The sequence below is a fragment of the Petaurus breviceps genome, unplaced genomic scaffold (assembly GCF_028583685.1).
Source record: "Petaurus breviceps papuanus isolate PSGF00001 unplaced genomic scaffold, PetGlider_PUasm1.0 175, whole genome shotgun sequence".
Lineage (NCBI taxonomy): Eukaryota > Metazoa > Chordata > Mammalia > Diprotodontia > Petauridae > Petaurus > Petaurus breviceps.
The window spans coordinates 13,986,866-13,998,240 of record NW_027185764.1 but is presented as its reverse complement, the minus strand read 5'-3'; the positions used below and the strand labels follow the sequence as shown (position 1 = coordinate 13,998,240).

Genomic DNA, 11,375 nt, shown 5'->3' with positions numbered 1-11,375 from the left:
GAGGAAGGGAACTCCTGTCACCGTACTAATGATCCAGGCAGGAAACTGCCACCAGCATGGGGTCCCCCTCCCCTTGCCTAGGCCATATAGAACCTATCTAGAGAGCCATATGGAGCAAATGTCCTGGGGTGTCTTTTATATACAAAGCCCAAATGTCAAGGCCAGCTTCACCAGTCACTCTAGCACAGAGATCTCTCTCCCTTCCAATCCCATTAACGCTTACTCTCTGCCCCATACAGACTTGCTCTGAGTCACTGGTGGTTGTCCTTCCTGCTGAGGAGGACCAAAATGACATCACTATGTTGGGGTCAAGGTACATACAGTGTGTCTTACTGTGGCTGATCAGACCAATAGGAGCTCAGAATGCTCTACCATGGGTCAGGCACAAAAAGTCCGCAACATTTGGTTTTTGTAAATAGTATTTTATTTTTTTATAATTGCATGTAAAGATAGCTTTCAACATTCATCTTTTTGTAAGATTTTGAGTTCCAAACTTTCCCTTCCCCTCCCCCTCTCCAAGATGACAAGCAATCTGATATAGGTTATGCAAGTGCAATCACGTTAAACATATTTCCACATTAGTCATGTTGTAAAAGAAGAAACAGAACAAAAGAGCAAGGAACATGAAAAAAAATCAAAGAAAGTTAAAATAGTATGCTTTGATCTGCGTTCAGACTCCATCGATTCTTTCTCTGGAGGTGGATAGCATTTTCTTTCATGAATCTTTTGGAATTGTCTTGGATTGTTGTATTTCTGAGAAGAGCTAAGTCTATCATGGCTGATCATCACACTATGGTACTGTTACTGTGTACAATATTCTCCTGGTTCTGCTCCCCTCACTCAGCATCAGTTCATGTAAGTCTGTTTGTTTGTTTATTTGTTTTTTTTGCCTTTTGGAGGGCAATTGGGGTTAAGTAACTTGCCCAAGGTTACACGGCTAATTGTGTTTTTTTTTTTTGTATGGATGTGTTAAGTGTCTGAGGCCGGAACCAAACTCAGGTCTTCCTGACTCCAGGGCTGGCGCTTTACTCATATAAGTCTTTCCAGGTTTTTCTGAAGTCTACCGGCTCATCATTTCTTATAACACAATAGTATTCCATTACCTTCCTATACCGCAACGTGTTCAGCCATTCCCCAATGGATGGGCATCCCCTCAATTTCCAACACATGAACATTGGGAGGGAGATGTCTCTAAATTTGCGGATCTCATATTTCTTTTGAGCTGCTCCAATTCTGCTTCTCTCAAAGAATACAGCACCTTCTTTGATGCAAACACTCTGTGTTGGCTGGTCCTATTCCAGTGCCTCCCATGTCTCACAATCGATTCATTGGTTTCCGTATTCTCTTCTCTTGTCTCCTGGGTTGTTTTGCCTCTTCAAAGAGATTGTAAGCTCCTTTCCTAGTTTGACCAGGAGCGAGGGAGAAGAATAAAATGAACCTGAAAACCTTGTGAGTGACCTGAGGGAAATATTTTACTCTAAGAGAACAGACCATTAGACTATCTTGCCAAAGAAAGAAGTGCAAATGTTCCCCCACCCCAAACAGGCTAGGAGGCAGTTTCTGAAGGTACCAAGGCTGCTGTTGAGTTGTGGTGTACCTATTCCATTGGAAAAGTATGGAGTCATGGGGTTTCCTCCACAGGTCACCAGACACGGTAACAGCACCCATGTGAATGAGTTGTGGTGAGGATCAAATGCGATTACATGCATCAAGCACTTTGCAAACCTTAAAAGCTCTGTTACAAATGTTAGCTGTTATCTTGTCCAGTCACACTTAGGGGTGAGGTAAGAGAGGAGATTTTGTTCACAGCCTTCCATTGGCTACGCCGCACCTTCCGAGCTGGTTTAAAAAACAATAACTCTGGACTGAAATAATAAGACCTCAGTCCCAGCCTTTCCATTAACTCTCTTCATTACCTGGCCCAGTTACCTGCCCTCTCTAAGCCTCAAATGAGGGGGTTGGGTAAAGTGATCTTTGAGGCCCCTTCCAGCTCTAACGTTCTGTGATTCTCTGATGATAGGAATGTATAAGAAATGTCTGAGGCTCTGCCAGATTCCTCAGGGAAATAAAAATTCCAAGGCTGAAAAGTAGGGGTGGCATTGAGGGAGGAGGGTCTGCTGTCTCTGCCTCCATTCAGCAGCCAGCCTGCCTGCCCGCCCCACCTTCTTCCCTCCCCACCTTCCTTCTCCTCCTGTGGCGGGCTGTTTGTGCCCTAAGGCAACCTTCCTGTGCCTGGCAGGTCCCGGCCTGACAATGAGATTAGAGCCGTCCCTGGAACTGGCACACGAGCACACACTAGCTACCCGACTGCTCCAGAAATAAGGTGCTTCAGGCCAGGGAGGGCCAGGTAACGTCTCTGGAGGCCTCTGTACCAGCTGGCTTCTCCCTTGCTGTGGCTTGACAAAGAATGCCATAGGTTCAGAACCCTGCCCCAGTCTGTCTCCTGGTTCTCCTTCTTGCCAGTGGAGTGGAGGTGGGGATAAAAAAATGTGTAGAGGGGCCAAGTAAGGGTGTGTAAATGATGGGCAAGTAAGAGGGGTCTTCATGGTCACCCAGAGCTAGCATGGCCCAACCCCCTTGCCCTGGGAAGGACCCCATATACTAAAAAAGTTAATGCCACCTAGGACCAAATTATCTCTGGCATTTGGGCTGTGTATATAAAGTCCAATACTGTATATAGTAATTTTCTGAATCATTGGATCAGTGAAACAATAATTTAGACTGGAACATGTCTTTTCTTTATTACCAAAAAGAGCTGACTGAGAAACTTTCAAAAACTATCTCTGTAGATGCCAATTTTCCCATCCACACATAATGTCTCCATGCCCTTTCAACAACTATCCCCTTTCCCAGGAATGTTCTCGCTCCTAAAACAAAGCAAACAAAGCTTCATTAAGCACTTTGGGCACCTAGTGAAACCCTGGGGATGCAAATACAAGGGAGGGGAAAGGAGTTTCCATTCAAATGGAGGAAAACATTACAGAAAAGGGAGCAGAAAAGGTGGGGTATGGGAGGAGGGACCAGAAATGAAGGTATCTAACTATCTCAAGAGTGCGCTTTTGGAATCTCCAGAAAGTCAGGAATGGACCCTCAATTCTTATGACACCTGGTTTTCTTTCTTTAAAATTTAGTTCAAGTGTCACCTTATCCAGGAGGTCTTTCCCTGTCCCTGCAGCTGCTAGTGCTCCCCCCTCCTAAAATTATCTTCCAGGGGGCAGCTAGGTGACGCAGTGATAGAGCACTGGCCCTGGAGTCAGGAGGACCTGAGTTCAAATACAACCTCAGACATTTAACACAAAACTGGCCATGTGACCTTGGGCAAGTCACTTAACCCCAACTGCCCCTCCAAAAAGCAAAAAATAAAATAAACAATCTTCTAATGACTCAGTGGATGGAACAATGGACCTAGAGTTAGGAAGACATGAGTTCAAATTCAGCTTCAGATACTAGCTGTGTGACTCTGAGTAAGTCATTGACCCTCTGCCTGCCTCAGTTTCCTCAACTGTAAAATGGAGATCATAATAGCCCCTACCTCCCAAGAGTGACTGTGAGAATCAAATGAGATACAGTGCCTAGTGGCACTTAATAAAGGTTGTTTCCTTCACATTCCCCTACTAATCTTGTGTTTGATGATTGACTTATATGTTGTCTCCTTCTTGAGGACAGGGATGATTTCTTTGTATCTACAGAATAGGGTCATAAAAATGTATATCTCAAAATTTACATGTCCAAAATGGAACTCATGGTCTTTCTCTCTAGACCTGTCCCTCCTCCTGTCTTCTCAATTTCTTTTGAAGGCATTACTATATTCCAAGTCACTGGAGTATTCTCAATGTTTCCCTCCCTCTATACCCCCATCCAATCAGGTCACTTCACACATCAATCCCCTTCCCTCCACTCTCAAGGCTACCGCTCTAGTTAAGATCCTCATCACCCTGGGCTATTATAATAGCCTTCTAATTATTCTCCCTCTTTGCAATTTTTTCCCTCTTCAGTCTGCTCTGCACACAAATGCCAAGAATAATCTTCCTAAGATACAGGTCTGATCAAGTCATTTCCCTTGTTCAAAAACCTCAGTGAATTCCCTAGTGCCTTGAAGGATAAAAGTACAAATTCCTTAGATGGGTAGTTAAAGCTCTCCCAAATCTGACTTCCACTTGCCTTGCCTGATTATTTCATTTTGCTCTCCATTCATTCTGAGTTGCAGTCAGACTACCCATTCCCCCAACTCCAAATGCCATCTCCCTCCTCAGAACATTTGTAAAATCATCCCCCATCCCTGGACTACCTTCTCAAATGTCCTTTTCAGTTTCCTTCAAGGCTTTAGGATGTCCCGTTCTTCATGAGTCATTGGTGTGAGGGCTTGCCAAGCCCTTTTCAAGGCCAGTCATCCACCTTTGGTGTCCAACCTGTAACTGTAAGAAGCTGGATCATGCACAGTGGCCACATCCCAGAGGGGCAGCCTTTCAATATGTCTGTGAGTTAGGGGGATGTCTACTCGGATCGTGTGGAGACTCCCCCTGGCAGAATCAGATGGTTGAGAACAATCTGTTCCAACAGCCATGAAGGTGACTGAAGCAGGTGCTGTGGAATGCTTGGAGCTTGGTCAGACACTGAAGATGCCAAGGTCATCCCCTGCAACCTGGGCCATCCCCAGTCCTCTCTTGACTTTTGTCCTGCCACTGAACTTGGATGACTCTGGAAGAGAGAGTGAAAATGATGACTTCGTGCAACTCTGCCTCACTTAAATCCAATTCACATTTCGAGTCAAGACATTACCCCATGATGTCATTAATTCTCTTCCAAAACAAAGGACAAACACCCTCCACCCGGTGACAAGGCTCTTTCTCTCCCTCCACTAATTGAAGCAGATGGACAGAACTCTGGGCCTGAACTCAGGAAGAGCTGAAATCAAACCCATCCTGACACTGGCTAAGTGCCTCGAGCAAATTAACCTCTACTTGCCTCAGTTTAATCAACTATAAAATGGGGTGACAATAGCACTTCCCTCAAAGGGCTGTAAGTGAGGATCAAAGGAGATATTTGTTTAAAAAAAATAAAAGCCCTTAGCACAGTGCCTGGCATATAGTAGGCCCTATATAAATGTTTATTCTCTTCCTTTCCCTTCTCCCTTGTATTGTTCTGTAGCCTCCATAGAACATCAGGCCTGGAGTCAGGAAGATCCGAATTCAAATCCAGACACTTCCTAGCTGTGTGACCCTGGGCAAGTCACTTAACCCTGTTTACCTCAGTTTCCTCACCTGTCAAATGATCTGGAGAAGGAGGTGGCAAACCATTTCAGTATCTTTGCCAAGAAAACCCCAAATGAGGTCATGGAGAGTCGAACATGACTGAAACAATTGAATTAACACAATGTAAGCTCCTTAAGGGGAAGCATCATTTCATTTTTGTCTTTGTCTTTCCAGTCCTAGCACATAGTAGGTGCTTAATAAATGTTATATTGTTGTTGAAAAAGTGGTAAACTTATAGTAACTAGCATTTATATAGCACTAAGATTTTATCTCATTTGACACCCACAACAGTCCCCTAGGTTGTTAGTATTATTATCCCTATTTTACATATGAGGAAACTGAGACTTAGGGAGGATGAGTGGCTTGCCCAGCTAATAAATGTCTGAGGCAAGATCTGCATTCAGGTCTTCCTGATTCCAAGTGCAACACTAAGCACAGCCCCTACCTAGCTGCAGTCTACTTCCCACCATCCTCTTTTCTCAGGGGTTCATTCCTATTCTCTCTCCCTGATTCTTTTCTTGGAATTCAGGCTGGGGAACCTGCCTGCAGAAAACAATACAAAGAAATAACAAAGAAAGATGAAAAAGCAGGACTTCCCTTTCCCACCTCACCCCCCACAATAAAAACACAAGACAAAGGCTTGTAAATGCTGAGGGTGAGGGTCAGGAGGGGCGTGAGCACAACCAGGTGGGGTTCATTAGGGAAGGAAATGTTTTGTTGAATTAAATGTTGTTTTGAAGCAGGAAAGGGATAAGGATAGGCAGGGATGAGAGGGGGATGCAAAGGCCTGGGGAGAGAGAGGAAGGGGTCAGGATCTTTGTTTTTATGGGAGGACACCCCCAGAGGCCTTTGCTTTTGCCTGTTCTACATTTACTAGATGGGAGTGCCCATGAACTCCTGCCTCATTCTGGGGAACAGCATCTACTTTCCTGCTTGAGAGACACAAATGAGTGTGTCAGACTTGACACATTGGTCGATGGAGTTGGTTTTAGGAACACCTGAACCCTGGGCAAGCCACCTAAAAATCTCTCAGCCTCAGTTTTCCCATCTGTGAGGATATAATGAGATAATATATGAAAGATTTTGCAAACCTTAAAGCAGTGTATGGATATTAATGGTTGTTCTACCTGGACACATGAACCAGAGAGCAGCATCTTTATAATCAGCTCTTTTGTGTGAATTCCTCAGTTCAGCAAAAACAGAGTTGGCTGTCCTCACATGCAATATTCCCATCTGTCACCTCTGTTTCTGTACTCACCTCAGCCCCTTAGAATTCCTAGCCTCCTTCAAAACTCTGCTCGGTTAATCTGTTAACTGGAAGCTAGGTGGTCAAGTAGATAGAGCACTGGATCCAGAGTCAGGAAGAACTGAGTTCAAATCCAGCTTCAAATGTTTCCCGTGTGACTGGGTAAGTTGACCACTGTTTGCCTCAGTTTCCTCATCTGTAAAATCAGGATAATAATAGCACCTACCTCCCACAGTTGTTGTGAGGACTGAATGAGATATAGTTATAAAGCACTTAGCACAGTGTCTAGTACATATTAAGTGCTATATAAATGTTAGCTATTGTTATTAAATGGTACCTTCTGCATAACACCTTTTTTCCTGATCCTCTACCCTTGCCCCTCCCTCCAGCACAATCAACTCACATTTTCTTTGTACATATTTTGTACAGACTGATATGTATACTTGTCTCCTCCTATGGAGAGAAAGGTTTTTGAGAGCAGGGACTGTTTCATTTTGTTTCTGTATCCAATGTTCCCAGCATATAATACGCATTTAACCAACATTCGATTGATTCAGTATAGCCCATGAAACAGCTCCTGAAACAATGTTTCCGGCCTCTCTGTCTAGACTCCATCCTCTGCCTGTTCCCATGGGTCCAGTTTAACCTTGGATGCTGGCCCTTACCTGTATCCTTGGACTTCTGCCTAGGTCCTCTTTCCAACTCTAAAATCCTGTGCCCTTTCTCTGGATTCTGACCTTGGTTGACCGACCTCAGCCTTTAGACCCATTCTGTTGCCTATAGTTACTCCCAACACCTCCCTGTTGCTGGATTAAAGTCACCAGGCTTAAAGCAGTCACCAAGTTTAGAGCTGGAACAGACCTCTAAGGTCATTTAATCCAGTCCCCTCATTGATAAGAAAACCATCCCAGAGACTGAGTGGCTTGGCCAACTTCATAGAGTAGCAACGTCAAGATTTGAAATTGAGACTCTCCAGCTCCAGATCTAGGGTATTTTCTCTCTGTGGCACCATGCTCACTTTTTCTTTCTTCTCTATCCATGATCCTGCTCGCCAGTTCTCACTCCTCAGAGGATCTCTTGTCTACCCCTAGATAACTAGGTGGTCCAGTGAATAGTGTTGTACTTGAAAAACCTAAGTGCAAAGCCTCCTCACTAGTCGTGCAACCCCATGTAAATGGAACCATTCCCAAGGCAACCTGGTCCCCGTGGACCCTCTGAATTAATGCTGCCACGCCCCCCCCCCCCAGCTTCAGGCACATCACTGGAGATGGAAGCTCTGAGAGTAACGTCCTGAACAGCTCTTTGCCCTTTCCCCTCTTCCCACACCTGCAGTTTCTCCCTTCCCCCCACCCCAGTGAGCCTGGGGTGTCCCTCCCCAAAATCCCCATCCCTAGAGAACAGTATCCTACTGCCCTGGGGTGTCCTGGTCCTCCCTATTCACTGCTCCTAATAGGGTCTCCCCAATAATATCCTCTCTTCCTCTCCCCTCCCAGCTCTCCCTTAGGATGTCCCCCAGCCAGACTATTGAGAGCCAAGAGAAGACCTCAGGGGTGATCTAGGCCAATCCCCTCAGCAATTGGCCCAAAGACATTAAGTTACTTGGTCACAGAGGGTATGGAGCAAGGATTTTAGCTCAGGTCTTATGACTCCAAATCCTGGGCTTTTCCCACTGGATGGCATAACATGCTCTCCCTGCAGTATTAGATTGTAAGCTCCTTGCAGATAGGGATTTTTTTTTTTTTGCTTCTTTTCCCCCCATTCTTTTTATATCTCCATGGATTAGCACAGTGCCTGGCACTCAGTAGGCTCTTAATACATTTTTTTTTAAAGCAATCGGGGTTAAGTAACTTGCTCAAGGTTACATGGCCAGGTGTTTCTGGGTGGGTGCTAAGTGTCTGAGCCCGGGATTCGATCTCCAGGTCATCCCAACACTGGAGCTGGAGCTCTTACTTGCTGTGCTACTTGGCCGCCCCACTCTTAATACATTTTTACTGAATTGAATTCCTTTGCCCTGGACAAGTCACCTAACCACTCTCAGCCCTGGGTTTCACCTCTGTAAAAGGGAGATAAAAGCAGCATTTCACAGGTTTGCTGTGAGGATCAAATGAGATAAGATGATTAAAACACTTTACAAACTTAAAGTGCTATAGAAATGTTAGCTGCTGTCTTTTTCTAGGTGCTATCAGCCCTGCTGCTGGTCTTCCTGGTTCTACCACTGCCTCCCAGAACCACATTTAGTGTCAGCGTTTCCACTCAAATGTATGCTCTTTGAGGGGACACACTGTTCTTGCATTTCGTTGCCTTTTCCCAGTGGTTAGCATAGAGCTTGCAGTAAGCACTTAATAAATGCTTGTTGACTGAATGATTGACCAGCAATCCAGGTCTAGTGATACTCTATGCTATAAGGGAACCAAGTGGAATTGAACACTCCACCTCCGCAGCTGCCTTTCTAGCCTTACCTCATAGTACTGCATGTCAACATTGGATGTTCCAATCAAATCGACTAGTCTCTGTTCTCCAGATACCTAGGGTCCTCTCCCATTTCCATGCCTTTCCTTGCATGGGATTCTCTGCCTAGAATATCCTCCAGCCCCTCCCTTTGCCTTTTGGGTTTCTATTCATCCTTTAAAGCCCATCTTAAATGCCAATCTCCTCCTCAAAGCCTTTCCTGATCCCCTTCCTTAGTAATGACCCCCCTCAGACCTCCCATAGGGATTGTGTTTTGCCACACTAATGCACTTTAGTATTTATTGTGTTTCGCCTATGCCTCTAGGATAAAATCTAAACTCCTCTGCCTAGCTTTTAATGCCCTTCACAACTAGACTCCCAATCTATTTTTCTCCCCATCCTGTATTCTGTGGGATCCAGCCAAACTCTCCTTTTTTCTGTTCTTTACACGAGACACTTCAATGTCCCCTCTTTGTGCCTTTGTACAAGTGGCCCTCCAGAAGCTGGAATGCACTCCCTGCTCCCTTCCATCTCCTAGGGCCCAGTCTTCTTCAGAAGGAAGCTTAAGCATTGCTTTCTGCCTGAAGCATTTCCTGATCTCCTCCCACTTGCTAGGGCCCTCCTTCCTAAACTTCCTTATACTGAAAGACTTTGTGTTTATTGGTATTTATTCACTTTATCTTTAATCTGTATGCATTTATTTATGTACTTGTCTTTCCTATTAGAATGTAAGCTCCTTTGTTGTTGTTCAGGTACCTCTAACTCTGCCATTCTCCTTTGAGGTTTTCCATTTCCTTCTCCAGCTTATTTTACAGATAAGGAAACTGAGGCACACAGGCTTAAGTGATTTGCCCAGAGTCACACAGCTAATAAGTGTTTGAACTCATATCTTCAGTGCTCTCCCCTCTGAGCAACTTAACTGCCCTAGTATAAGTTTATAAGTGCCATCTTATAGATGAAAAAACAGAAGCTCAGAGACTTGCAGAATGAAGACTAATATCACAGACCCAGCAAGTATCAGACACAGGGTTTGAGTTCAAGTTTCTTGGCTTCAAGCACAACGTCTGGCACATCTTAGGCATTTAATCAATATTTGTTTAATATAATTCAATCAATTAGCAATCATTTAACAACTTTGTGTCAATTTCTGTGCTAAGAGCTGGGGATACAGAGACAATAATAAAATAATCCCTGCTTCCAGGAAGCATTCATTCTGTTCTATCTATCTATCTATCTATCTATCTATCTATCTATCTATCTATCTATCTATCTGTCTGTCTGTCTGTCTGTCTGTCTGTCTGTCTGTCTGTCTGTCTGTCTATGTCTAGATCTATATCTATGTCTATGTCTATATCTATATCTATACATTTGAACTGGATTGAATTTCAGCTATATCACATTAACCTCTAGAGAGTTTTGTCATGTATAAAAATGAACTAATAAGCCTAGACCAGCTCTGCAGTACAATTTAACTCCAGATCTAGAGTCCTACAAACAATAAAAATCATTTCCTACCCTAAGAATTTCTTTTAAAAGCATGTGTGATATACAAGCACTGAGCTGCGGTCGCCTCTGAGGCTTGAGCTGTCTCCAATGAAACCCCAGCCCTGTGGCATGGGAGGACGTGGGAGATTTGGACTCGGGACATGGGAACTAGCCCCGTCAGCTCTGGCATTTGGAGACTCCTCTAGGGCTGCAGCTTACTCTAGTAAAACATAGCCAGAGACCACATAATAACATAATATCGAATATCACATAATAATATCCAACAGAAGTGAATAGAGTAGCTGGTTGGATCTTATTCTCCTATCTAGGAAACTGCTGGGTTATAGAAAGCAAATGGAGTGGGGGCAGGGAAGGAAGAGGGAGAAAATGATGAGATCGACTCCTCTGCTGTCACATTTTCCTGGATACTCTGCCGGAATATGGGCCATTGGGCTGTGTTTAATTAGATTGGAGCATTCCCCTGCCTTTGATGTAACCCAGTTCCTTTCCTTTCCAAAGCTGGGCTCTGGGATGGGGTGGGGTAGAGGGTGGGAGAATGAGAGTCTCACCCTGCCTGGTTTCTAGGTCCTTTCTCAAGGATGAAGAAAGAGGCATTTGTCCTTGCAGATGTCCCCAGTGGTTGTTATGCCCAGGCTGCATCTCACATTGAGCTACTGAACAGGCCTCCCTTAGACAATTTATCATGTGAAGAGAACCTTCTTGCTGCCCAAAGCTGCTGGAATGGGCCTTGTGTCTGCTGCTCGGCTCTTGAGTGAAGCACCCGTACAAGTTATAACAGGCCACTTTTTCAACAGTGCCAGGCTTTATGTCTAGAGAGGTTCTCCAGGCTCGGGGGATTAGCTCCTGCCTTCCTCTCCTCTCTTCTCCTGCTCCCCTCCCCCAGCACCCACCCCACCACCAAGCTCCAGCTCTCCCCCATTACA

General features: G+C 44.7%; 2 long non-coding RNA genes across 7 annotated transcripts in view; one reads left to right on the top strand and one right to left on the bottom strand.

The window, feature by feature from the left end:
• Positions 1–401: 401 nt before the first annotated feature.
• LOC138158673 (uncharacterized) overlaps positions 402–11,375 on the bottom strand; it is a 47,894-nt gene continuing 36,920 nt past the window's right edge. For 2 of the 6 annotated variants that reach the window (XR_011167703.1, XR_011167700.1), the window contains 2 exons: positions 4,289–4,698; positions 402–1,399 (listed from right to left, as the gene is read on the bottom strand). This is a non-coding gene — a long non-coding RNA (uncharacterized lncRNA). Of the gene's footprint in view, positions 1,400–4,288; positions 4,699–5,261; positions 5,352–5,697; positions 5,796–6,510; positions 6,695–11,000; positions 11,220–11,375 lie in introns of those variants that run through there. The other 4 variants (XR_011167702.1, XR_011167701.1, XR_011167699.1 and 1 more) reach the window with 4 other exon arrangements.
• LOC138158675 (uncharacterized) overlaps positions 723–11,375 on the top strand; it is a 45,029-nt gene continuing 34,376 nt past the window's right edge. Inside the window, exon 1 of the long non-coding RNA XR_011167705.1 lies at positions 723–855. This is a non-coding gene — a long non-coding RNA (uncharacterized lncRNA). The remainder of the gene's footprint in view (positions 856–11,375) is intronic.